We start from the raw sequence: 26,984 nt of genomic DNA, 5'->3' as shown, positions 1-26,984 counted from the left end.
ATCTGATACTGGAGAATATCTACACTGTGAAACTGAGCCCCTGTTAAGTCAAGTTGATACAAAAAAAAATCAAAGAATCCCAATTCTTTTTGTGGAACAGCTTTTAAATTAGAGGGTTTTGCATGTGATTGTAAATTTCCCCCACTTACTAGCTACGTGTTCTTCAGGAAGTTACTTACACTCTCTGTGTCTCAACTTCCTCACTTACGGAGCTGTACTTGAATGTCAGTAGCTACCAGGTAAGTCCATGGTCCCCTTGAGATCTAAAATGTCAATGAATTGTGTGATTTGCAAATTAACAAGAATCTCTGTGTATGCTCTAAAAGTCTCTGTAAATTTCATATCTCTTGCTGCATTGCTACTGTGATGGTGAAATGGCTGTTAGCTCACCAGTTTGCTCAACTCTGCAATTACTTTTTTCGACAGATCTCCATCTGGCCCCAGACTTCAGTCTCTCTGTGTCTCAATGGCTGTTCATTGCCTTTTGCAAGATCTGCCTTCTCTTTCTTGTGAGAACAAATTCTTGATAGCCAATTAACAAGTTACTGGCTTACTTTTCTTTCCAAAGAAAAGTGAAGTTATACTTGTGTTTTCTAGGTAACAGTGGAAAGCGCATCTAAAAGGGACTAAGAAAATTTCTACAGATCATTTAATGACCTAGATGAGAAAACCAGGACTCTCTCCTAGACCTAAGTCTCTTAGATACTGAATCCTACAGTTTGGGTTTCCCCTAAACCCAAGTCTCCTGGACACTAAATCCTATGTTTTTATCTCTATGCTATGATTCCTGTGGGAAATATATATACTTGCAAATATATTGAGTTAAACAATGCAAATGTCATACAACAAAGCAGATATAGTTTAAGAGAAAAGTAGGGGTGTGGGAGAGTGCTGGAACAAGAGGGGGAAGTTTATGTGGAATTCACCACAGATGAGCTGGGGGTGGTATGATGTGCACCCCTGGGCTTCTGGGAGGACGGTTCCAAGACAGTGGCAGCACCAAAGAACTGAAAGCTCTTTGAGGAAAAATTAACCAATTTTACAAATTGGTCTTTTTATACTCGAAGTTCTTCGTGGGTCAATACCCAAAACATTATCCAAGGGAGATTTCCCTCTGTTGCTTATAGAATTAAGCTCCAACCTTACTTTGTAGGAAAAGAAAATGTGAGATACCCAGTGACCACAATTTTTAATAAATATTAATGGATAAGGAGGGGAGAGAAGAATAGAGACAGCAGCGGTGTTTGGCCTTGGGGCATCCTGCAGAACCCACCTCTTTAGTTTCTATATCCCCAGTAGACTAGATCCTAGTTTTGTTGCATTGATTGCTGTTTCGTAATATAAAATTTAATTATCTCTATTATTTTACAATAAGCTTTTCTGCCTTGGGGCCTCTGGCACAGGGTACGGTTAGTAACAAATCTAATAAATAAAGAAATAAAACACTTCATTTCCTCTTCAGAAGGAAACTGTGTTTTACTCTGCATGCTTGGAGCTTAGGGGGATTCACTTGAGCTTTCCCAAATACACTAGTTCTTCGGCTCAGATGAGGCAAAGGCATCTTCCAGTGTTTCAGAAAGGCTCCTATCCAGGGGCTCTAGGGCTTTAAGCCACGGGAGCCACCGTGCTCCTTCCAGCAGGGACCCGAGAGACCGCAGTAAACAGGCTGCACGGCCGCACACCTTCCCGAGGGCAGTTTCCTTCTCTTTGTGCTTGGATCCCTGGAGTCCCCCTAACTGCATTTGTTTAGTCCAAGAAGCATAGATACATGGGACCTGACTCTGATTAATCCTTAACCCACTTACATTTTGTTTACCCAATAGTTTTCCTTTGAGCAAAGATTTCAGTATTAGCCAGATGCAGGTACGCAGATTAAGAAAACAGCCTTTGAGAGATGAAAAATGCATTGAGAATGTAATTGAAGTCAAACATTAAGCATATTGTGAAAAATAATGTAGTAAGATGGGGAACAGATGAGATATATTTAGAATGAAGCCACCCAGACTTTGGAGGATAGGTAATAAAGCATCCTCCATCCAAATATATACCGAAGGTATCAACATCATACATTTAATAATCATTTTATAAGCATAAATTATGCATAATCAGTAGATCTAGGGCTGCTGAGGATAAAAATAAATTTGAGACAAATGCTTTGCCTTTAAAGACCTAATAAACCAGGAATAAATATAAAAGCGATGCAAAATTATACTACAAGGCAGATTATAGGAACTCTTGGAAGATAAGGAAAATTAAATGTCTTTCAAAAGGCATATTGGATCTGGTAGAAGGACTGGAAGACTTCATGGAAGAGATGGTGCTTAAAGTTGGCCTAGAAAAAAATGAATGATCTGCTATTATACACAACAACAGGAATGAACAGTAAACATAAAAAATCTTGAGCAAAGAAACAATTCCAGAGAGTATTTTCAATAGTGTCTCTATAAATTTTAACATTTTAAAACTTAAAAATATGTGTTTAGAATACGTGCACGATTGGAACTACAAAAAAAAGGCACAATAAGAAAAATTATTTTACTTTGAGAAATCATAAACAAATAGTTTACTTTGTGAAAAAGACAACAGAATATAATTGGGTTTGAGACAGAAAAGAATGGTTTTCAGGGAACAGGCAATGCATTATTCTTAACCAGCCTGGTGGTCAATGGGCTTTGCTTTATAAATACTCTTGAAATTGTATATAATGTTATGCATGTTTTAGTAGACTCTTCTGAATGTATGATATACTTCAAAATACAAAAAGTTAAAATATACACTTATAATTGAATTTGTAAAATAACATGGAACAAAGGAAAATTGTTGGCTATTTTAAAGATCAAGCTACCTGGGACAATGAGATTATCTTATAAATTTACTATACTTTATATGATTAAAATGTAGCAGAATTAAAAATAACAAGGGAACCTATTTGCATTCCAGCATTGGGGAATGCATTAACATCCGAATTAAGCTGATGTTAGTAGAGTTTCAAAAAATATAAAAGGAGGGTGATTTTGAAGCTTTGATGACAGACAGTGTGTATGGTGCTTTTTTAAGCCACCAAAAAAAAAAGCAATAATGTAAAGAGAGATATAAGGCTATAGGTGTATATCACAGACTCAAGGTGTCTAAATACAGCCACATCTTAAAAGGGTGACCCACACACTGTTTTCTCTCTTATCTTGACTTTTCTCTGCACACGTTCTTCATTCTTCTCTCTTCTGCTAAATTTCTGAATCTTTAGTGGTTAAGACTCAACCTTTCTTGGTTATAGCTCCAAATCTTTAGGGATGGAATTCTGATATAAAAATATACATATAAATATGAATATAAATATAAATACTAATGTATGCACTCCTGATCCTATCAACCATGGCATTAGTATAGTATCTAAAAGCCACCTCTATTTTCAAAGTGCACGTTACCCATTTATCTACACCCTGTCTCTCAACACTCAGCCTAATTCTTTTGAATAATTTTCATTTCTGGTATGCTTCAGCTCTCCAGTGTGATCACCCATTGGATGTCTTTATGACTGAAAATTGTTGACCCTCAGTATGTAAAATTTAATAATGTTTTTCTTCAACTCCAATTTCCCATATTTCTTCCACATATTCTCTCTAAATTGACTTGCTTTGTTATTTCATTGAGAACTCCAGTCAAGTGACCCCCTCATCCATGGTATAGTCACAGAACTTCTTGCCTCCCTCCCTGATTGGGCCCTTGCTAAGTCCTTTTATTTGCAATTTTATTAGTACCCTAGTATTCATGTTACTGAAGTTCTGTCAAACTTATTTTTTTATCCCTCAACATTGGGTAAATGCTACCATTTATATACCAATTACCATTTTTTGCATTGTGTATTAGCTTCCTGTGTGTAGAATTTGGAAAGTGCAACAGTCTTCTTTCACCTTGTCTTCCCTCTGTCCTTGTTGGTCCAAACTGGCGGTGCTTCTACTGGTATAACATTTTCAAAAATCTTGTGGATTTCCCATGTATGCCATAGGGATCACATGATTAGACCAAAGACTCCTTCAAAGATCTTTCCTATCTAATTCCATCTCTATTTCTTGTTTCTGCTGATATGGTTGATGGATCCATTTGTCGCACACCTGATTTCGCCAGCAGATGACTGTCCAGACACACCCTTGTCCTTTCCTATAGAGAACATTTCCTCAACAGTGAATCTCCTAATATTAGTATTTCATTCAATCTGGATAGGCTGAGAAATTTCCAAATCACCAAGTTCAGCTTCCTTTTGGCTTAATAGTTCTTTCCTCAATTTATCTCTTCCCTCTCACATGTTACTATAAGCAATGAAAAGATTCAGACCACACCTTTAAAACTGGGCTCGAAAATGTCCTCAACTAAATATCTGTGCTCATCATTTACTAATTCTGCTTTTCACACAACTGCAGAATGTAATTCAGCAAATTTCTCACCACTATGTAACAAGGATCACCTTACTCCAGTTTCTAATAACATGCTCCTCATTTCTTTCTGATACCTCTGATTCCCTGAAAGTAAAGAGAGTTTTTCTTTTGTGCTCCTCACTTCTTTCTGAGCTCTCACCAGAATCACCATATTTCTACCAACCATCTCTTTAAGGCAATTTAGGCTGTTTCTGTTATGCACCTTAAAATTCTCTCTGCCTCTACCTAGTTCTAAAGCCACTTTCACCTTTTTAGGTATTGTTACAGAAGCAAGCTATGCTTTCTTAGTAGCCAAAACCTGTTTTGCCTTCCTAGAGCTGCTACAACAAATTACCACAACTCTGTGGCTTAAAAAACAGATATATATTCTCTCACAGTTCTGTAGGCCAGAAGTCTAAAATCCAGGTGTTGGTAGGGCATGCTCTTCCAGAAGCTCTGGGGCAGAATCTATCCCATATCTTCTCCTAGCTTCTGGTAGTTGCTGGCAATCCTTGACATTGTTTGGCCTGTGACTACATCACTACAATCTCTGCTTCCATTTTCACATTGCCTTCTCTGTATATGTGCGTTTTTTTCCCCTCTGTGTGTCTGTCTTAAAATTCATTCTGTCTCTCTATTATAAGGATACATGTGATTGCATTCTGGGCCCACTCAAATAATCCAGGATAAATTCCTCTTAAAATTGTTAACTTAATTATATATTTTGCTATAAAAGGCAATATTCAGTTTTGCCAGATAAGGTCATAGTCACCTATTCCAAGGATTAAAATGTGAACATATTTTGGGAACTACCAATCAGTTTACCTTAGACCAAAAGGTAAGCATTTCTGAAGACAGTAATACAGTCATGCACGTTGCCATAATAATACTTCTGTATCTTTTTAAATAAGAGCTTGGCCCTTACTGATAGTAATATTTTTATTTCTACCCACATAACTCCCTACTTCTTTTCTTCAGAGATAGTCCCAAAATCTTTCTAAATCTCAATTCTTCAACCATCTACAATACTTTTAGCCAGTGGCCTTGCCTTACAATTTACCAGGAAAACCAAGATTACCTAGTGCAAGTGCCTTAGGATTCTCTATTATCTGATTCATTAATGAAAGTACCTAAATTATTCTAAGTGTTTGGGATTCGTCTGTGAATTAAACAAAACAAAACAAAATAAAATGACAAAGTTGCATTAAAAACATTCTAGGAGGGAGATACAAACTAAATATAATAAGTTACTAACATACAATATCTTATATGATGATAAGTACTATGTAAAAAGTGAATGGCAGGAAAGAGTAAGGATTAAAACTGGAGTCAGGATAGGCCTTACTGAAAGTGTGGAATTTGAGCAGAGTTAAAAAAGAAGATGGAATTAGCTAGGCAGTTATGGGGCAAGAGGATTCAGATTTAGGGATAAGATAGAGCAAATGCCCTATAAATAGGAAGGATGTCTAATGTCTTCAGGAGCCATCCAAGAAGCCAATGTGGGCTGGAACAGAATAAGCAAAGTGGAGAGTGTTAGTAATGCAGTCAGACAGGTAGTGGGGTGCAGAGAAAACAGATCACAGAGTCTGTCAGAAGTTGTAGGAACTTGGAATTTTACTCTGACAGAAATGGAAAGCCATTCCAGAGTTTTAAGCAGTGATATGATCTGACATTGGCTTTCAGGGATGGCTCTGGCTTCTGAGTTAGAGTAGGCTTTAAAGGTAGAGGCAGCAGATAGAGTAGCAGGGAGCCTGGTTAGGAGGCAATCACAGTCCGTGATGTGAGAGAGGTGGTGGTGACTCAGAGCAAAGTGGAAGTTATAAAGGTGGCAAGAAGTAGGTGGGTTTTGGACAGATTTTCAAGGTAGAGATAACAGAAGTTGCTGATAAGTTTAGAAAAAGAAGGGGTAGGATGCCCTGATCACCTGGAAAGATGAATTGTTCTCATCTGAGTTGGGAAACGTAAGGACGCAGCAGATCTGGGTGTGTGTGGAGAAGATCAGAAGTTCAGTTCTGGGCCTAGTGAGATTGAGGTCTACTATACAATCAAGTGGACACGGTGAGAAGGCAGTTAGATGTATGGATCTAGATATACATGTCCTGAATTTGGGAAAGAGTTCTGAACTGTAGATACTACTATCATATTTCTCTAAATCTTCACCCATGAGTCCTTTGTCCTTGCTTGGCCAGGAAAAGAAGCGGTACCCTTCTCAAATCTAACACCTTAACTATGCCGTTGATTTCATCCTCCACACCTAGACTCCAATTTGTTCCTTCAGCTATTTTCTCTTTTTGATTCACAAGTGACTGATTCTACTTTAGCTTTTTTCTTGGGTCAAAAATTGCCTAGAGCCTTTTCCATCCAATTCCATGCCTCTCTACACACATTAAGTATAAAATTTTTAAGCATCCCTTATTCCTGCTTTACCCTCTTGACTCAGTTTATTTATCTTTAGTCTTTCAAGTTTCAAAGTCTTGAAAAAGTTTCTATGTTTGGTGTCTCTAACTTCCATGATTGAATTATGTAACACTGTACCCATGAAGGCTTTCTTGTATTTCAACATCTCCCTTTCCTGCCTTGATTTTTCAAACCACAACCAAACTGGGAATATGACAAACAGCAGCCAATCTTGTCCTTTCTCCAATCTTCATACATTAAGATGAACAGGTAAGTGTGGTCCAAAGTTGTAACAAGGTTAGAAATTGTACTTTGGCACTTTACAAAGAGAACAATCCTATTATTTCTTTCAGTGACTCTGTTCCAACCACAGTAGCCTCCTTTCTCATTCTCAGATGCTATTCTCAAGCTCTAATCTCACTACTTTTGAACATGCTGTCCTGGCATCTCTCTTGCCTGAGATAGTCCCATAGTTTCATTCTCATTTCACACAGGTCTTTGCTCAAATATGCGTACACTGGAGAGTCCTTTTTAGTCACTCTGTCTACACTGGAACCTCTATCACTTCCCATTGCTTGACCTGCCTTTTTTCCTTCATCGACACTATTACTACCTAACATTTCCTATATTTAGGTACTTATTTGTTTTGTTATCTGATGCCTACACTGACATGTGAACTCTATGAGAAGAGGCGCATGTTCTCCTTTGTTTGCTGACGTGTCCCTGGCATTTGAAACAAGGCCTGGCACATCATAGGGTCCAACAATTTTTGCTAAATTATTTGCTAAGTGTTTGTGGTTGAGAGATCTTGATAGATTCAATGGCTCTTGTGCCCAAAGAGCTGGCAGCAAATCTGGCAAATAAATGCTATGAATATCCTCCTTCCCCACTCCCCCTGATGGCCATTGGGACATGACAGTGGATGAGGACTGAAGTGAAAAACTAAAGAGAAGAGCAGAGCTAAAAATGAATCTTCCTTTTCACATCAAGTAAGTCTTGTAAAAGATCCAGAACTCCTAGTTAATCTGGGAGCAGCACCTAAAGTGGGGGTTTCCATCAGCCCTTTAAGGCTGTAACAAACAAACAAACACGATCAGTAAGAAGAGGATTTGCAAAGCATAGGTAGCCAAGTTCCTTCTCAGCTCTCCTTCCTCCCTTCCAACATGATTATCCCACCAATATAAAAATTCGAGAGGCACCATTATTGAAAAGATGAGTAAAAGGCACTTTGATGCAGCTGAGCATGGGGAAGCCATTTCAAGATTCATATATAATAGGATAGGCAGCTTAAGTGGAGGGTGAAGAGGTTCTGCCGACTTTCTCTAGAAGACGGGGAATTGGAAAGAGTAGAGTGAAGATGAGAAGCGATTAGGAAAGGGGAGGAGAAAAATTCAAGGGGTATCTAAGAACCGGGCTGTGAGTAGGTGAGTCAAGAAGTCTCCTACTCATGGATGCTGGCGTCAACCTTCAGTGCTGCACACAATAAAGACAGTCTAGGAACCCACGCCCTGCGCCCCGTGCCCGTCTGCCCCTTCACTCCTTACTGGCATCACGTATGAGCAGCTGATGCATGTGGCTCATTTTCTTTGAGCTTTCATGAGGTTTCACTTAGTGAGACCGTCCCACCATGTTCATATTCTATTTACTACTACATGGTATTGAAGTGGGATGAAAGGAAACGAAAGCTTGTCCTTACCTTGAATCCCATTTCGGGAGCTGAAATTAGATCCCACCTACTGGGAAGGGAGGGAGCCTGTCACCCAACAATGCTCAGCCCCCTCAGCACATCCAAAGCCTCACGTACCTGCCCCCTGGCTTTGGCACCGGGGGGGGTCCCACGGCTGTGCCCAGGATAAAAGCACTGTCCCCAGCCTGCTCTCAGGCAAGACAGCCTGCTTTTAATTAGGAGTGGGAGCCGTTGTTAGATTTGTATTTTTCTTTCCTCTTTTTTTTTTTCTATGGTTGACGGCATGATGTGTGTTACATATTTAATTAAAGAGGATCTAATGAGTACTTCTAACAGCCCTGGGGTCAGAAGGGCCACTGCAGAGATTCATGCAAATGAGCCAGGCTTTATGTCTTCCCTCGGGAGAAGCAGGGATGTCATCCAAAAAGGCAGAGTCAGAAGGAGCCCATCAACCTTCCAGATTCCACAGGAGAAACCCAAGCGGGTGGGGGGCGGGAGGGAAGCACAGGGCGGGGTGTAGAAGTCACAGGCTTTGTGTCTGGGCCGAGAAACAAGTCTAAATAAATATTGAGGGTAAGTCTAAGCTTAATTAAATAAAATGTACGAAGGAGACGAGGTCACTGGCCTAGGCCGGAGAGCAGGAACACATGTTTGGATGTTGGAAGGTGATCAGGATGAGTGAAGGAAGGAAAGGTGAGACAACGTGTGCTAAGACATTTAGGTTTTATTTTATGGGAACTGGGTCAGTCAATGTTTTTGTATGCACTTTCTTCACCACGATCTACTCTTACATCTGTTACAGCACGTGTCTTGTGATTCATCTGCAGACATGTCTATACCTCTTTTGGACTCTGGACTGACTCTCCAAGAATGAGGACCTCCCTTCTCTGCTCCCATGGCACCTACTAAACTTCCTTTTGTTACACCAGGTATCGTACTACAGTATACTTGCCCACTGAGTTTCTGCGTATCCTGCCTCACTGAAAATTGATTGTGAGGATTTTGTTTTGTTTTCCATATTATTTTTGTCTCATTCATGTTTATATGCCTAGCATCGGGTAGAGTGCCTGGCACATAGTTTACTCTCAATAAGTTATTAGTAAGTAAATGAATAATCCAAATGCATTCAGTCTGCTTTGAGGCCAATCTCAATATAATGATTATATCCAAAACAAAAAAGACAGACTGCAAATTTACTCCTAAAAATTAAAGAGCTGTTTAGATTTTTACTGAAAGTCAGCTGCCTGGGCAAATAGAGAATGATGTTATATTGTGCATTATACCGGGTGACTTCTTTAAAAAACCCCTTTGAACTAAGATATAGAATAAGCAATCTAATGCATTGTCCTTGATCGGACCTGATTTTTTAAAAATTCAGTATTAAAGACGTTTTTGGGATAATTGTGGAATGACTGGTACTAGACAATATTCAGAAGTTATTGTTGTTGGTATGATAATAGTGTTGTGTAATGAAGGAGATGGTCTTTGTGGTGGCTTTTAAAAGTAGCTACAAAATCTTTGACACCCCATGAAGAAGAAGGGATCTAGATCCCTTCCCTTAAATATGGATGTGTTTATACCTGTTTGGGTTTGGTAAATATGATGATTCAGGGTTTCCAAAGCTATATCAGAAACCCTTAGCAGGTTCCACCTGTACCTTCTGGAATGGCCATTTCTTTCTCAAGATACTTCCTCTCACACTCAAATGCCTTAGGTGAGATGCCCAAGCCAGATGTGGGTGCTCCAGTCCCCAAACCGAACTAAGACCAGACCTGGAGTCATCATTCCTGGGCTTATCTGTAAAGATCTCCAGATAATTGCAGCTTCCAGCCATTTGAATAATCTCAACTGAAATCCCAGATATAGCGGAGCAGGGGCAAGCCTTCCCTCTGTGCATTACTGACCTGCAGAATCCGTTAGTGTAATAGAATGGTTGCTACATCATGCCACTAAATTTGGAGTGGTTTGTTAAGCAGAAATAGTAACTGCACTTTCGGATGTCTTTTGGAGATGCGTGCTGAAGAACTTAGGAATGAAGAGCTGTGATGTCTTTAGCTCACTTTTAAATGTTTCCCCCCAAATGGGTACAAAGACAGCCAGAGAGATAGATTGAGAAAATTCAGCAACACATTGCCAATTGTCCAATATAGATGGAGAATATACTGTTATTTACTGAACTGATTTTCCTGCTTTCTGTAAGATTTAAAACTTGCATAAAAAATTAACTAAAAAGTGATCTTCAGCACCTCTTTCTTCCCCCAAATTCTGGTCCTCAGAAAACCTAATCTTATCACTCACATCTTCAATCTCTCCCAAGTCTCATCATACCACCCTCTCTTTGAAGGGGCCCTGTTTCTTTCTCCTTCCTTCAGGGTCTCTTCTTGGTGGTTCTGCCTTTCCCAATGAAGAGCAAACAGAACCCTTGCCAGAAAAACCACCTTTTTGAGATCTGTCCCATTATAAGACAGGGCAAGGGATTAGGATTGTAATAGCTAAAACTCTAATGTTTTCTTTCAAATTAATGATGTACTTTTTTTTTTTTGAGAGGGCATCTCTCATATTTATTGATCAAATGGTTGTTAACAACAATAAAATTCTGTATAGGGGACTTAATACACAATCATTAATCCACCCCAAGCCTAATTCTCAACAGTCTCCAATCTTCTGAAGCATAACGAACAAGTTCTTACATGGTGAACAAATTCTTACATAGTGAATAAGTTCTTACATGGTGAACAGTGCAAGGGCAGTCATCACAGAAACTTTCAGTTTTAATCACGCATTATGAGCTATAAACAATTAATGATGTACTTTTAAAAACACTTTTAGAAACTATGAAGATTGGTAAGAAAGAACCAAAAGCCTTCATTAAATTTAATATTTATTAGTAAAACAAGGGCAAAAGTCTTCCTGCATTCAAAACTTCTAATTTCCAAAGCATTGCTAGGATTCTTCTCAACAAAAGAAAAGTAAAGCAGTTTTCTGACTCATTGTAGGGCAAATCAAACCAGAAAAAGGAACATTTGAAAAAGCTCTGATCCGAAGTGCTGTTTCTTCTATCCTGACTGCCAACCTCATGATCCCTTCGCTGCACAATTCACTCTTGAGGTGCCAGTGGGAACCCCTCCCTCTTGCCCAGCCCCTGGGTGTTTTCCCAACTAGCTGCACCCCCTCTCCTCTTGAAAGCCACTGCTCCCCGGAGGACAAGAACCAGGGTGAAGCTTGGAAACCCAATTCCATTGTAAGCAAAATATCTTACATCCTTGTTATTTTCTTTAAATACTCCTGTCCACCTGGCTGAATTAACTGGAATTGCTTTGTCCCCCATGACACCACTTCCTGTATACCCTTTCCAATAATAACAGTAATAATAATAATAACAATATTAAAGTGAATTTGTATTGAGTGTTCACAGTGTGGTGGGTTTATGCTACTCTCTTTTATTATTTCAATGACTCTTCACAGCAACCCCATAAGGTGGATACCACCGTAATTGCCATTTTAGAGATGAGGAAACTGGGGTACAGGGTAGTTGCATAGTTTACTCATGACTGCCCAGGTAGGAAGGAACAGACCAGGATAGAAATCAGGTATTCTGACCGAGAACCTCTGCTTATAACCACCACACACTGTTGTTTCCCCTAGAGGACCCCTGAAGAGCTCCATTCCTTCTCTCCCGTCCCCGATACCCAGAATCAGAAGGGGTCTGCTTGTGCACACTGCAGCATCCAGAACGTGTCACCTCACTATCCCCAGACATCTGCTAATCTTTGCAGCCTTTATCACATCGCCCTCATTACCTATCTAGCTCCAGGATAATCAGTTTCTTCCTGGGACTTCAACATGTGAATGCCATTATACTTTTCTGATTGTTCCCTGACCCTTTATGCCAACATTCAAGCTGATGATCTTGTACCTCCAGCATCTCCAGAGACTAACTGATTTCTAACCATCACAGCCACACATCGTCACCACTCAGAACCCACACTTCTGCCTCTAGGGTCTTGAACTTGCAACAGTTCCTTTCTCATTTCTTCTGCCTTATCCTAAATGTCCCCTTAGCCTTTATTTCCACTAGCTTGGTTCTTTGTTTCAGCCGTAAGTTCCAGTAAGCCTGCCTTTCCCTGTTTCTCTGTACCCAGGACCTCCATCCTGAGCTCACTCTCCTCTCTACTCACCTCAGTGCCCTGCTGTCATTTCACCGTCACCCCCAGTGCCTTGCTCTCGTTGCCGTGATGATCCTTGACAGTTCTCAACTCTGGGAAAGTAACCTTTGCTTTTGCTCCTCACCCTCTGAGGTTGTGAAATGCAACTGGGGAATTTCACGAAAGCATGTTTAATCTTTGTTAACCATGAATCATTTCCATTTGACTCAGCTAGCCGTTTCATCTCATCTGAAATCTTATCACCTGCTGATCTCCTATCAGCTCCACATTTCATTTCCCCTGAAAGTTGCCTGAAATCATTCTCTTCCCTCACCCACACAATGCACCTACCTCTGCTCAAGCAGAAGACCCTAAAAATGTTTACATAATCTTCCAGGAGCTTCTCAAAAGGGTTCTCCCAAGGATTCCGGTGTCTCTGAATCACTGAAGCCAACAATTGTTTCTTGGCCTTCACCTCCAAGAATCCAGAACCTTCGATTAGCCTCTATACCATGATATTCTATCCTACATGGATCTCCTTTTTTCTCCCACTTTCTTCTCTCTCTTTCTTATTCCGCCCTCTCAAAAAGGCAGTCCTGAGGTTAAGTATTTTATTACCTGATACCTAAAGATCCCTTCCCTTTCCTAACCTTCTACAAACTGTCACCTCTATGTAAATGCATGTTTAAATGTATATGTTCAGCCTCTGCCTGTTTTCTTCTGCTCTCAAATCCAAGATTTCCAAATACTGCCAGCTATCTCCATGGATCACACAGACATTTCAGACCCAACTTCTAAACCTGGACCCCCAAAATGAGCCTCTTACCATGACAGGACTGCTCCTGTTTGGTCACTAATCCTCCGATTGGACGTCAGTGGTACATATAGTGCATCTCTCATCAGAATGTGCCTCTGCTCAAGAGCCTTCAAAGGCTCTCCACCGCCGTGCATCAAAGCCAACCTTCTTGACCTGGAGCTCAAGTATTTCCATGCTCTTATGTACCCTAAGTTTTCAGCATTATCTCTTCTTCTATCATGTGTTTGTTCATTTATCCGATAAGCCAATATATGGAGAGTTTCAGCTTTTTTTAAACAGTGTATCATCAGTTCATTTATGAAACAACGGCTTCTCAACATGTCTCTAAATGGTCTCCAGGGAAGTGTAGTGAGTAAAGGTGCAGGCTATGTGATCCTATCAATGCAACTTAAAATCCTAGTCGTACCTACTTGGTAGCTCTATGCCATGGACAAATTACATAATTTCTCTAAGCATCAATGTTCTCATCTATGAATTGGATGTTTCAAGAATCAAATGAGATAATGCAAGCAAAGTGTTCCGGAGTTCCTAGCACATACATAACACGTTAAGTGTTTCTTATCTTTATTTTTTCAAATTGTTTTGTAATGATGGATCTTTGCTACTTCAGTGTGGGTCTCACCTCAAGAGCCTTTATTCCAATCAAGCCCATTTCATTGACATAGAATACACTTATATAACAAAGAACAGAATTGGGACTGAATCTCATCAGGCAGTTGTTCCATTGTCCTTGGTTAGAAGAACCTGACCGACTGATTTGTATCTCTCACTTTCCTGGTGGCCTCTTAATTTAGCTAAAACTAGAAAAGGAGCACTTGGGTTTTCCTAAGCAGCCAAGCAGAAGTCCAAGAACACATTTACTAATTGGAGTTTCTTCATTTGTTTTCTCAGCTCTGACTCCCTGACCCAAGAGCCAGCTGAGCAGATTTCTTCTGAGCTTGGCATAAGGTATCTGAATTCTGGTTCTAAATTCACAAGGAGGTCTACGTATGACCAGTGTAAAGTACATACATTCCCTGGGCTTTAGTTGCCTCATCTTCAAAATAAAGAAAATAAGTATCTCCCCCACCCTCACCTAAAAGCCCAAGGAATGGCTCCTATTAGGTGCTCAGTAAATAACTTGTCAAATTAAAAAATAACTATGCTAATGAATAGCTGCTCTGAAGGCCAACCGAGTTATTAGAAGCAATCACACTTTGAGAAATGAAACAATAATTTAAATTGACGTAACAAGTCATTACATAGCAAGTGGTAAGGGCACTAACCCTCTAGTTCAAGGGCTTGAAGGCCTCCCTGTACCCCTGTAACCTCCCAACACTCTCAGCCTCTCCTGGAAGTCTCCCCAAAGCGCTTTACAGCAGCCTGTGTAAGGGGAGCACAGCAGCCATCCTACTGAGCAGCTAGTTCTCTGGGTACTGCCGGCACTTGCAACCTAACTAAATACCAGAAATTTCTTCAGGATGCCTGTTACCAGTTCCTGTTAGCATCAGAGGAGGCCAGAGAGGTAGGGAGGCTCCGGGCTCATCTGCTCTCTGTGTGACCCCAGCCTGCAGGCAGCCCCCCGAGGGCCTCCCCGGCACGTGAGCCCCAGAGCTCGCTCTGATTGGCTCCCCGGCCTCAGCCCTGTCAGCTGGGAAGCAGTGACTGAAGTAAACCTTGGCACCGCAAACCCCACAGCCATAAATTTCACTTACATCTAGTAAAACACAGGCATCCAATTAAACCCATAATCCTATAAACTTGCCAGCAATCAAGCTCACGGGTAAAAATGAAGACGGACAGGTGCACTCCATCAATACCACCGAGGTTACAGCCTGCAGTTTGCGGGCTGTTCCTACTTTGAATCTTCTGCTGTTTCTCGCCGCTGTTTGTTTTCTGCCCGGGTAAAAATAACAAATGTTCCTGCTTGCTCTTCCATTGCATTGTCCTGTGCCCTGGACCCTATGGCCAACCAGAGCTTGGACAGGCAGAGGCAAAATGAGTCTCCTCCTTTCTGTAGCCCTCCTCTCCCCTCCTCCACGCTCCTTCCCAGGCCAGACCACAGATAGAGACTCTAGTGCCTCGAGGGTACCAGGACCTTTGCCTCAGGACCTCCTCTGGCCTTTGCATTGACTGCCCTGGCCCTGTCCGCTGCCACTGCCTGTTGCCCACCAGAAACAGTTTACACCATGTTGGGTTGCTCTGGTTATCCAATTTGCAGGGGATTTGGTTGAAAGAGTAACACATTTGAAGAGTATAGAAGAAATAGTTAATCAGTTAACATGTCATCAGATAACAGCTCCCTGATGCTATAAGGGGAGGAGCTGAGGACAGCTTCCAGCACTTTGCTCAAGATTCACCTCACATCTCATTATGAATCTTCTTCCTCCCCTTCCTTTACTGTGGTCGTGCCGTTCTCTCCTTTCTCTCCTGCCTGCCTGACACTCTCTTCTTGTCCTTCCATCAATCCCTTCTTTTCCTCCTGCCCTCTGTTCATCTGACCAACACCTACTGTGGGCACAGCCCTGTCTGCACTCTCCTTGCTTTCTCCAGCCCTGCACAACATAAACTAACCTTACCAATTGACAAATGAAAGAGAAGTCACAGTTTTATCTTCACTGTGCTCTAATTTTTCCAACAAAAAAAGAATGTGTCTATAATGACTTCCAACAGATTGCTTTGACTATGAATGAGTATCTCCCAAAGCTCTCTTTGCCTCTGACCAACTGAAATAAAGATTCCTAGTGTGGAATTTAAATGATCAGTAAAGAAAACACATCTAAGAAACATACATAAGACCAGCCATTTGTTCAAATCAAAAGAGATTTTGGTGACTAAGATTTTTCTCTTGGCAAATTCCTAATGGAATTTCCAGTTGGGTCTTCTGACTATTAGCATCTGTGATATGGACATCTCCTGTTGGCTCAGGTACCAGTCCCAGAATTTGCCAAGTCTTGTTCTTTTTCCCAGGGGCATGAGTCATTACAACATACAGAAAAATGTTTCTGGCAGCATGTACATCTGATCTCTGCAAGTAAAAACATCAGGGAAGTTGGAAGGCTTTGGAAGAAATTCAGCCCTATTTCCCAAGAAATCATCTATCTTTCTCTTGTCCAAGGATCATGCAACTCTTGGAGTTGGGGAAGAGAAGAGGGTAGGCAACACAAAGAGGATTGCTAAGAAAATCCAACCACATAGCAATCAATATTCTTTTCTTAAATTGCACAATTCATATTCACAAAAAAAACAATTATCTATACTCTATTACAGACATGATATGGCTGACCGGTGAGATTAGCTCTATGAGCTTCATTGGTCAGATCCTAAGGCTGGAAAGGTTGGAAGAGGCCATGAAAGGTCTTCTTGTATACACTCTACCTCCCAGCAGGGCTGCACATGCACCAGAACATAAACCCCACCTGCTTCAAGGCAAGGCAGCTGATTTGGTAAAAGTAGTTGCAGAATAGGCTCTAAGACATCAGAATCATCCAGACTAGTATGAACAACAGTGGATCTGGTAGCCTGGGTATGTGACCTGGTGCTTTTATGTATTCTTGTTTAATTTTCAAGACAACGCCATGACTTGATTATAGCTATTCCCACCTTGTTTCTTTATTCCCATTTTGTGGAAGGAATGTCATAGGCAGACTTGAGACCTAAATTTGGATCTTCTAATCCTGCAGTTTGATTCTGGACCCTGCACTGTGCTGTCCTTTCTGGGCTTGGACTGACTTGAGAACCAGTCCATATGTCACTGGGTATGTGGGCAAAGAAGACATTATCTGGCCAGTTCAGCCCCCTCAGAAGAGTGGCTGAGTGGCTCTTTCCCTCTCCAAACTGGTGACAGGGATAGACCCCCCAAAAAAGGGTAGGATTCAGTGAGTGTGGATAATTTCCTTCAGACACTGGCGGATGGGAAATATATATATATATATATATATATATATATATATATATATATATACTCTGTCATTAAAATAACCCTATTTTTCTAAGCTACTAATAGGATTATTCAAAATGTTTAAAGCAAAATCCCAAAGCCTGTTACTGGCTTGCCAAGGAAGCTAAAGTCTTTTTTAATTTTTTTTATTCTATTCTTCCTATGAATGTTGATTCTGAGTCAGGCAAACAAATGGGCACCAGTTTCTCAGCTGTCACTCAACATGCAAGGAGGTCCTGAGTGGATCTCACGGCAGAGTACCGAGGTATTGGTTTCTTCCTTTGGTCTCCCCCTCTGCCCCCCACCACCCTTTTTTGCGCTCCCATGGAAACACAGAATGCATCAAGGCTATCTAAGCAAGACTTCTTTAAATGATGGTGCAGATGTGGACTATAATTTTATTCTGCTTAGCACTCAGGAACTTAGCTTGGGCAGTAAGAATTACTGGTTGTCTGAAGGTTATTTTGTAAGTGCTCTAAAATCACTTCAAGGTGGTCTGTTTTCTCCTATCAATTAGCCTTTAAGGAACTTCAGGGTTAAGGCAGGTTTCTGTTTCTTTATTCTATGTTATTGCATCTCTCTCTCCTCGGTTCTCCACCACACTTCCCGAAAACCTCACATATCAGCAAATGCACCATACATAGCACGTACATGCACCATACATGCACCATACACAGTGGCTGATCAGGGGCATGTGCCTGGGGTGGGTTAGAAGTCAGCCTTGGCAGAGAGAGCTGCTCTTTGTCTGATGAAGTGATCATAGATCCAATTAAATGATATGGAGAATCTTTTTGAAAAGAAGAACACCCAAGCAGATAAAGACTGAGGAGTGAGAGGCATGAAGATATAATATTTAAAGCCATCAAACACTTGTAAACATAGGTTTACAAGATGTTTATAGAGGTTGACTATGAAAGGCAAAGCAAAACACCTCTCCAGATAGATTGATAGGTCCTGTATGTTTTGTCTGCTTCATCTCCCCTGTTTGTGTGTTCCTTCTTCCCATTTGCCACCCTCCTCCTCACCTGTATGCCCGATGTCATGGCCACTTAACATTTCTGAGACCAGATATAAATATTGCCTCCCTTGTAAAAGCCGTCCCTGACCATTCATTGCACTTCCCATACTTTCTCTACCCCACTCCCAGCTCACAATCTCCCTCCTACATCAGAGTCCCCATGACACTTGGAGTTTAGCTCAACCTGCTCTTCTTACTGTAATTAGTTCTTTTTTATTTTTTTCAAATTCCCATGCCAAGAACATAAGGTGAGGTCATGGAGCATGTACTCAATGAACATTTAAGATAAGAAATAACTGAATAAGCCATATTGCTGAGTCTTATTTCCCCTCAGCCAGCCTCTATCACCATTTGTCCTTTATCCACATTTCTACCCTAAATACAAACCACTGAAACTGGAGTTCCCTCATCCTTCTATCCTGTGCTTTTCAGGATTTGCAAATAATGGTAAGAAACTACAATATAAGATCATGAATTTTTTTAGAATATCATTTTTATTTAGAATGTTTTAGAAATTTTTTAGAATATCATTTATTTTTATTTTATTTAGAATACCATTTTAAAATATCATTTCCACCTGTAGCTTTATGTTATGTATATACATGTACAAACACTGGCATGGCATAAAGTTGACCCTTGAACAATGGGGTGGGGGTGTTAGGGACACTGAACCCCAAAAAACAGTTGAAAATATGTGTATAACTTTTGACTCCCCAAAAACAGCTCCTAAGAGCCTACCATTGATTTTGTGATAATAAATGATGAAATAGACTCGTATCCACATAGAGTTTATGCATTCATGATCTACCTTTTTTCTTAATGTTTTCAATAGTCCAGGCTACGTGGTTCATCTGTGAGTTTTCTCAGCTTGTCACAAATCTCCAAAAGTAATTTTCCAATCTAGTCATTGAAAAAAAATCCATGTATAAGTGGACCCACAGAGCTCCCACCCATGTTGTTCAAAGGTCAACTGCAGTTAGTTTTACCTCGGTGGATGGTGAAGTCCTCCATGGATTGTGTGCGGAAGGTTAGGTCATTTGTGTGAGAGGTATGGGAGAAGGGGTTGACACTGTGGTGCAAGAGACAATTAGCATAATAAGGTCATCAACTGACAATGAAAGAAAATGCTGCCCCACATCTCCCCAGAGCAATCAGGGTGCCCCCAAAAGGGAGACTGACAATGGTAATAAAAGCATACGCCACCTCATCTTTGTAGATTCCCTGGGTCTGGATTTCAGCAGAATCTGTATCTGGGGGCGGGGCTCTGAGTACGTCTGCTGCCCTCAGGTCCCTGTGCTGGTGGAGCTCAGTGACACAAAAAGCAGGTGGACATGGTAGGAATGCTCAGAGGGGCAAGGAGACAGTGAGAATGTAAACAGGGGGGACACTGGGAAAATGGTCCAGGAAAATCTGTAGGCCAAAAAATATTCCGGGGCTTGAAGGGAAGCTAACGGTTTTTGAAAATTATTTTTTCTGCAATAAAAATTTGCTCAGTTATCTCACCTTCTGTTGGGAAGACAGAAGCCATAAAGTCTCTCATCCTCCAAACATCAAATCTACAAATCTGCTTTCTCATCACTTTTCTTCTTTCTATTACAAACGGGCATTCCAGCCACTCACTTGCTTCAGTAAAAAACAGAAAACTTCTCCTGATTTCCTTCTGCTCTTTCTTTCCCCCTCAGCTGATGGAGCAGCAAGTCCACACTCTCTTGGATGCGTCCGCATGAGTCCATCTCCATGGTCGTGACCCTTCTCAGGTCAGCACTTCTGTCTTATCTGAACTGAACGCTAGCCTCTTCACTGGTGCCCAGTTCCCCCTCCAGGCCTCCTCCAATCTATTCTCCAAACAGAAGCCAGAGTGGTTTTGTCAGTTTCCAAGGTGCATGACGTCCTCAGATTACTTCCTACTCTGTCTAGAATCAAGTCCAAATTTCCTACTACAGGGTCTGGACGTCACCCCTTTCTCTCCAGCTTCCAGTCACTCATTCCCTCATCCACTAGCCAACAGGCACATTGGACTTATTGGGGGTCTTAGAAAACACCACACCCTCTTATTCTTTTACTTGTGGCTGAAATATTCTCCTCTGCCCTCACCCTGCTGATCCTTGCTCATCTGTAAGCCTTCCCCAACCACTCTGTCTAAACTAGACTCCTCCCATAATTCTCACACTTATGCTGCCTTATTGTTTTTCTTAGACTTTTCACAGCTTGCAAGAATTTAGTGCATATATGTAGTTGCCTGTTCTTGGATCACTCACTAGAGTGTAAGCTCATGAGGGGAGGCACCGTCTGGGGGAGTTCTGTTCACTGCGTTAGCCCAGGGCCTGCTATCATGACTAGGAAATAGTAAGCTTTTGGCTAGCTGAGTGAACTCTAGCAATTCAGATGAATTTAGAAATAAAATGGTAAAGTGGTATAATTAGAGAGAACTGCACTTTTATGACTTTCGGGACTGAGAAAGTATTCCTGATGAAGCCTAATTTATTGAACGGATAAGACTCATTTGTAGCTGGCAGCATCTATTTGTACCCATCTGCATCCTAGTAATTAATGCCAAGTTCTTAGAAGCAGTATGTTCCCTTGAGGAGGCTGAATCTGTGTTTAAATTTGATAGAAGTGGCCTGAGTAATAGGAGAAACTGACTATATTGCTTTGAATTGTTCCGCAGTCTTTTTTTAACATGTGAGAGCCTTTTCAAACCAATTATAAGACACTTAATAGGAAGGATTTTGTCCTACATTTTCTCTTATTAAAACCCTAAACACCGCAAACTTTTCTTTCAGACAATTCCAAGCAAAGAATATATCCTCCATGCATGAGTCGTATGGGTGCCCATGTGTGTAGGATAGTGATAGCCCATTTCATTGTCTATCATGTGATGAATAATGTGTTCAAATCTCATACTACCTTTTAATTCAGGTGAAGAGTATCTTTCTGCTATGCTTCCCTGCTATTTCCTGTTGCTATTCAGAATATAATTAAAAAGGAAAGGTGGTTTAATTTCATATACGTTATCCAATATATGAATTCCATGAGGGCAGGAGACCAGGTCTGTTTTGTTGTTTTTGATGGACCAGTTGGCCCAGGCCCCCATGCCTGCTGCCCTGTAGATGCACAATAGTGACTTTATCAGTTCTGTCATTATTGTGCACTATTGTGCAAAAAAGCAATTACTTCAGGTTTGGATTATATCCATAGGACATTTCTTCTGTATTGTCTTCCTGGTCCAGTACTTCATGGGGCTCACGGCAGATGATGAACACCTGTTGATTCTCCTTGACAGCTGAGGTTGTCAGCACCTTCCTACAGCTTCAATTCCTCCAACTAAGCTCTTTTTGGGAAATAATATCCTCTCAGCAGTTTCAGCAGCCACATAGTTCATCTGTAGGCAGTTTTTTAAAATAGCCAAACAAACAGGGGGCTCTGAGACCTAAAAGGATCATTTAGGGCAGCCCAGCTCAGAGGGGTAGCCCACAAAGCCCTGGAAGCAACACCAACTCAGTTCTGTCTGGCACTTCCAGAGTTAATGCCTTAAGCATTTATCCCTGCACCTTTTCTGTTCTCAGATAACTCAGAAATGGTTGGATTAAGAATGTCAAACTTGGCCTTTAGGTAATCCTCAGTCAGAAGGCAACAGAGTTAAATTTGAAGGGAAAAATGGTTAAAAGATAAAGAAGTTCTGACACAGCATGAGGAGCTGGCACTTCTTATTTTAGGGACCATGGAGCCATTTTCAAAACCCTTTTCATCAATTAGGTGTTTTGGTATTTTCTGCATATTCAGTATGACCGGTCTGGTGCGGGCTGCAGGATGACAAATAAAGACAGGGCCTGGAGCACCCACCCGCATGGGCAATCTTGCCGCTGGGGAAATCTCACCACATTTTCAACTCTGGGTCTTTGCTAACAGGCTGAGCTCAGATTCCTGTTCCTGCCGCTTGCAGGCTGTGGGAACTTGGACAAATCATTTAACCTCTCGGAAGAGCTGTCGGTTTGAGCTTGCCCGCAGCAGGCCTCCTCCGGGGCCTGGAGCAAACCAGCTGCTTGCGTCATCCTCCCGCCATCTTCACTGCCGTCGTGTTTGCCGCCCTCCTGGACAGCAATCATCCTTTCCCTCCTTCTCCCAGCACCACAGCTGGCATATCAAGACCCACCATCCTGCCCCAGCAATGATGTGAGGACTCACCCCCCATTGCTCTTCCCTCCCCACCCTGCTTCAGGCTCTCAGCAGCTATTACCTGAATTAGAACACCAGCTGTGCGGCTGGCCGCTTGGCTTCCAGAACCTCCCCACCCCACCTGCCTCCTGCCCACACGTCCTTTCTCACTTGGACTCCACCTACTCTACTAAATGAGTCCTTACACCGTGGCCAGCGCAGCTCTCTCCCTGCTCCCACGTAGGTTATACCCAGCCCCGTGTCCCTGCTTAGCCCTTTCTAACTACCTGGCCTGTCCTGCCTCACACGGCTGCTTCATTCACATAAATTCAGCTTAATGCCACTTTCTCCATGAAGCTTTCCCTGACTATTAGCTCAGATATCAAACCCTGAATTTCTCTAACACTTTATAGCTTATTTCTCTCTTTCAGGGTCATGGCTAATCAGATACCACTTTATTTACAATTAATGTAGAATGCTATATATTGGAGAGCAAACACATCTTGGCCTGTCTGTGTGACTTTGGGCAAGTTATTTGAACTCTCTGGGACTCCATAGAACACATATAAAATGGAAGTAATTACATACACCTTGACTGTCTATATAAATGAGCTAATCTTGGAGAAGTCATGTAGCATAAGGCCAGGTTAATTTGGGGCATTTAGTAAACAGCAATTGCATTACCCTAGGTTTGTATATGTCTGGGACCCATTCAATGACAGGGCTTTGTATTTCTTTGCATGGTCCATGGTGCCTAGAAAACTGCCATCCTGCTATACCCTTCTTTATGATGACCAATACCTATTTGTTGAATGAATGAATGAATGAATGAATGAAATATACTTCTACCCACAAATAATTCCCTGTCTCAGTTAGCGTGTTCATCACCCTACTATTCTGGTGATGGTGATGGTGATTTGGATTATGTCCATAGGCCATATAGGTGGTGTGTGTGTGTGTGTGTGTGTGTGTGTGTGAGCGCACCTATTTTTTGCAATTCTTCTAACAGACCCATCCCCATATGTAAAATAATTAGAACTCCAGAAATCTTTAAATTGACTTCTAATATCAAGGTATCACAAAACCTGAGAGTTTTTCCTGTGGTTAAAGTAGAAAGGTTTTTCTGCGGGTTAAAGCAGTGGCCTTTAAAAAGACCAATAGTCTTTTTGTAATGCAAAAGCGTGGGATCTAGGTCTACAGTCACGAGCTCAGGTGCCATAACACAATACCCCAGACTGGGAAGCCGAAACAACTCAAATTTATTTTCTCACAGTTCTAGAGGCTGGAAAGTCCAAGGTGAAGGTGCTTTCAGGGTCAGAGTTGGGTGACAGCTCTCTCCTTGGGACGCAGATGCTGGCTTCTGGAAGGCTCTGCCCTCTCCTGGCCTTTCCTGGCCGCATGCACTCAGACTGAGCTCTCCCCTCCCCCTTCCCCTTCCCACAGGGCACTAGTCCTATCAGATTAAGACCCCACTCTTACGACCTCATTTAACCTTAATTACCTTCTAAAATATAATCACATCAGGGGGAGGGCTTCAACATATGGACTTGGGGGTCCCAATTCAGTCTATAGAAAGGTCATTCATATCTTAATGTAAATTCCCTTTTCAGGTACTTTTCCCCCGGACGAATCTGCAGGCCAGAAGTGGGGATGAAGTTTGTGTGCAGGACCCATCTTGCTGTTTCCCTGCTTATAGGAGCTTACTCCTGAACACAATTCCTTGTTGCGACAGTATTGTCCTTGTCCAAATATTTTTTGCTCTCACTATAAATTTGTCAAAGTAGCTCATGCCCCACCTCCTAGACCTTCTGAGCTGTGAGAAGGGACGACTATTATGACCCCACCACTGCCATTAAATCCTGGCCTTCCAGCAGCTGCCAGAGACCAAGGTCACTTCTCTATAGCTAAGGGACACTTAATTCGTTTTAAGTAACTGTCCCTATGCACAATGGGACATTGGGAGGCTCAAAGCCATAAGACCTAAAATCTGCTCAAAACACAGAGCAAAGATATCTGTAAGGAGAAGGGCGTTCAGAAAGAAGGAAACTTGAGTCTCCAAATCTCAGTGTGCATCAACTTTAGTAAATCCCTGCCAACCCAGAGGGGTTTTGTTATTATTGATCTTTGCCATTATTTGATACTAGACTCCTCCCCTTACCTTTATGTCTGTTGTTCTTTACGGTAATGATTTTTTGAAGAATACAAACCAGTTGTCTTGTAAAATGCCCCTTATGTTTGTTTCCTGTTGCTTAGCAGCTCAAATAGCTTAATTTTCCTATGTCTCCATTACCATGGGTCAGGACTGGGCCTGAGTCACAGCCTGCTGCTCAGAGTCTCACCAGGCTGAAACCAAGGTGTGGGGCCGTGGCCTCATCTGAGATCCAGGGCTCTCTCCCAAGCTCATGGGATGTTAGAAGAGGTCAGTTATTCGCCATGGGTGGGTCTGAAGGTCTCAGTTCCTAAAGGCCACCACCTGCCACTTGGCCATCTTCCAACATAACAGTTTCCTTCTTCAAGGCAAAAAGGAGAAAGTTGGCTGCTGCCTTTCTCCACAGGGAAAGGGCTAAACTTTGCTTTAAAGCCTTCCTTCTGATTGAGTCAGGCCCACCCACAATAATCTCTTTAGAAGTAATTATCTTAGAGTCAAGTGATTAGGGACTTAAATTACATTGTAAAGTCTTTTCACCTTTGCCATGTATGTAGCATAATCAAGGAATGACTAGCCCATCATTCACAGGCCCTGCCCTGCAAGGCAGGGGATTACACCAGGCATGCACTACAAAAGGCAGAAACCTGGGGGGTCCATCTCAGAAATCTGTCAATCACTTCCTCCATTCCAGATATGCCAGATTTGTCTGTTTCCTCATGATTAAATTAAGGTTACATATTTTTGGCAAGGCACTGAGGAAGGGGTTCAAACAGATTTTCTTGTCTCCGGTATCTCTGGTCCTCCCCTGTCCCCTTTCCACCCAGGCACACAGTCTACTCTACCTATCAGGTTCCCCTTTCACTTTTCTCCTAAAACATGGCAGGAGGGGGATGTTGTGCATGCTTGTCTAATGGTTCTAGTCCTATCAGGATATTAGCTGACTTGAATGGGCACCCAGGATGTCCCCATAGAAGTATTAGGTACTAGTTGAGAAAGTAGATTCTGCAATAAGACAGCCTGAATGCAATTTCAGGCTTCAGCACTTAGCAGGTGACTAAGTTCTCCATTTTTCCATATATAAAATACAGATACTAATACCCTTACATTGAGCCCACCCCTAACATTTCTAGAGCCCAGAACAAGAGCACAAATGGCAGCCTATGTAGCATATGCAAAGATACTCAAAAGTAAACATTAAGCGAACAAATCACTAACTAAAGCATCTGTCTTTCTCCCTTGACAATAACACGTTCATGACCTGGAAGCACAAGGCTGGAGCTGAGAATTCTGCTACTGCATAGAGTTCTTTATTGAAATGTGATGGTGTAGGAGACAGCCTGCCTCGGGCTTTTGCTCATGACTAACTCTCCTCCCCTTCTCGTCCCACAGCTGGCTCTGTCCCACACAGCAAGTCACACGCAAGCAGGTTTTCTGAGAGCCCAGCCCACATGAAACACTCTCTGCACGTCCATGAGCCCTGCAGAGGGCCAGCACATGGCTTTGAGACCTACGGTCACATGATGAACACAGTCTACCATCAAGGACAGACCCAGGTGAGAGGCCAGCTCAGAACCTTGATTTGTTTGGGGGCTATTAGGGAAGGAAACACCAGGGTCCCAGGTGCCTAACGGATATGTCCTCCTGTCCCCAAGGAGCAACTTCCTACTCTCTGGGAGGGACACAGGAGAGCCAAAAGAGTCCCTCGCAGGCAGGAATCCCGGCAGACACCTCTCTGGCCTGAGTCTAAAGACAACGCAGACCTATCAGAGGGTTGGATAAGAAATAAGAGCGTATGTGTGGAGTGCTTAGTCCAGCGTCTGGTACAACATACGTTTTTAAATACAGGTAAGCTCTTATTTTCAGTTCCCCTCCAAACTGAGAGATGGATAGACAGCTGGGCATATTCCCAGTTTCCCCGGCATCTGGCGCTGAATCCCTCCCTCCCACTCCTGCATTTTCTAGCATGTTCTCAAACCTGAAGGCAAACAGAGAAGAAAAGCTTCAGGCAAGTTGTGTTCCTAAATCAATTTCTGCAGCCAGGGATGACGTTGTGTTCCAAACCATGCGAGGGCCAATTAAAATCCCTACACATTCCCTTGCCTCTGACAGAGCCTGACTGATCAAACCACTGCCTGATCAGAGACAGGCACCAAACACACATCTCGCGCATTTGACATCACAGATTCCTTCTTCATTTGGCACACATTCATCCACTGTCTCTCTGAATCCCTCATTCTATTTGTGAGTTATAGTTAATTACAGAATAAATCAAGAATACATGCTAA

At 41.9% G+C, this 26,984-nt stretch overlaps 1 long non-coding RNA gene across 1 annotated transcript; it reads left to right on the top strand.

Annotated features, from left to right (window-relative positions):
* Nucleotides 1-11,323: 11,323 nt before the first annotated feature.
* On the top strand, nt 11,324-26,488 carry LOC130680497 (uncharacterized). The gene is made up of 4 exons (XR_008993520.1): nt 11,324-11,737; nt 14,350-14,406; nt 26,089-26,252; nt 26,352-26,488. It is a non-coding gene; the product is annotated as an uncharacterized LOC130680497 (long non-coding RNA).
* The last annotated feature ends 496 nt before the right edge of the window (nt 26,489-26,984 follow it).

The sequence above is a fragment of the Manis pentadactyla genome, chromosome 13, assembly GCF_030020395.1.
Source record: "Manis pentadactyla isolate mManPen7 chromosome 13, mManPen7.hap1, whole genome shotgun sequence".
NCBI classification, from domain to species: domain Eukaryota; kingdom Metazoa; phylum Chordata; class Mammalia; order Pholidota; family Manidae; genus Manis; species Manis pentadactyla.
The sequence above is the reverse complement of the archived record's forward strand: the minus strand, read 5'-3'. Positions and strand labels throughout refer to the sequence as shown.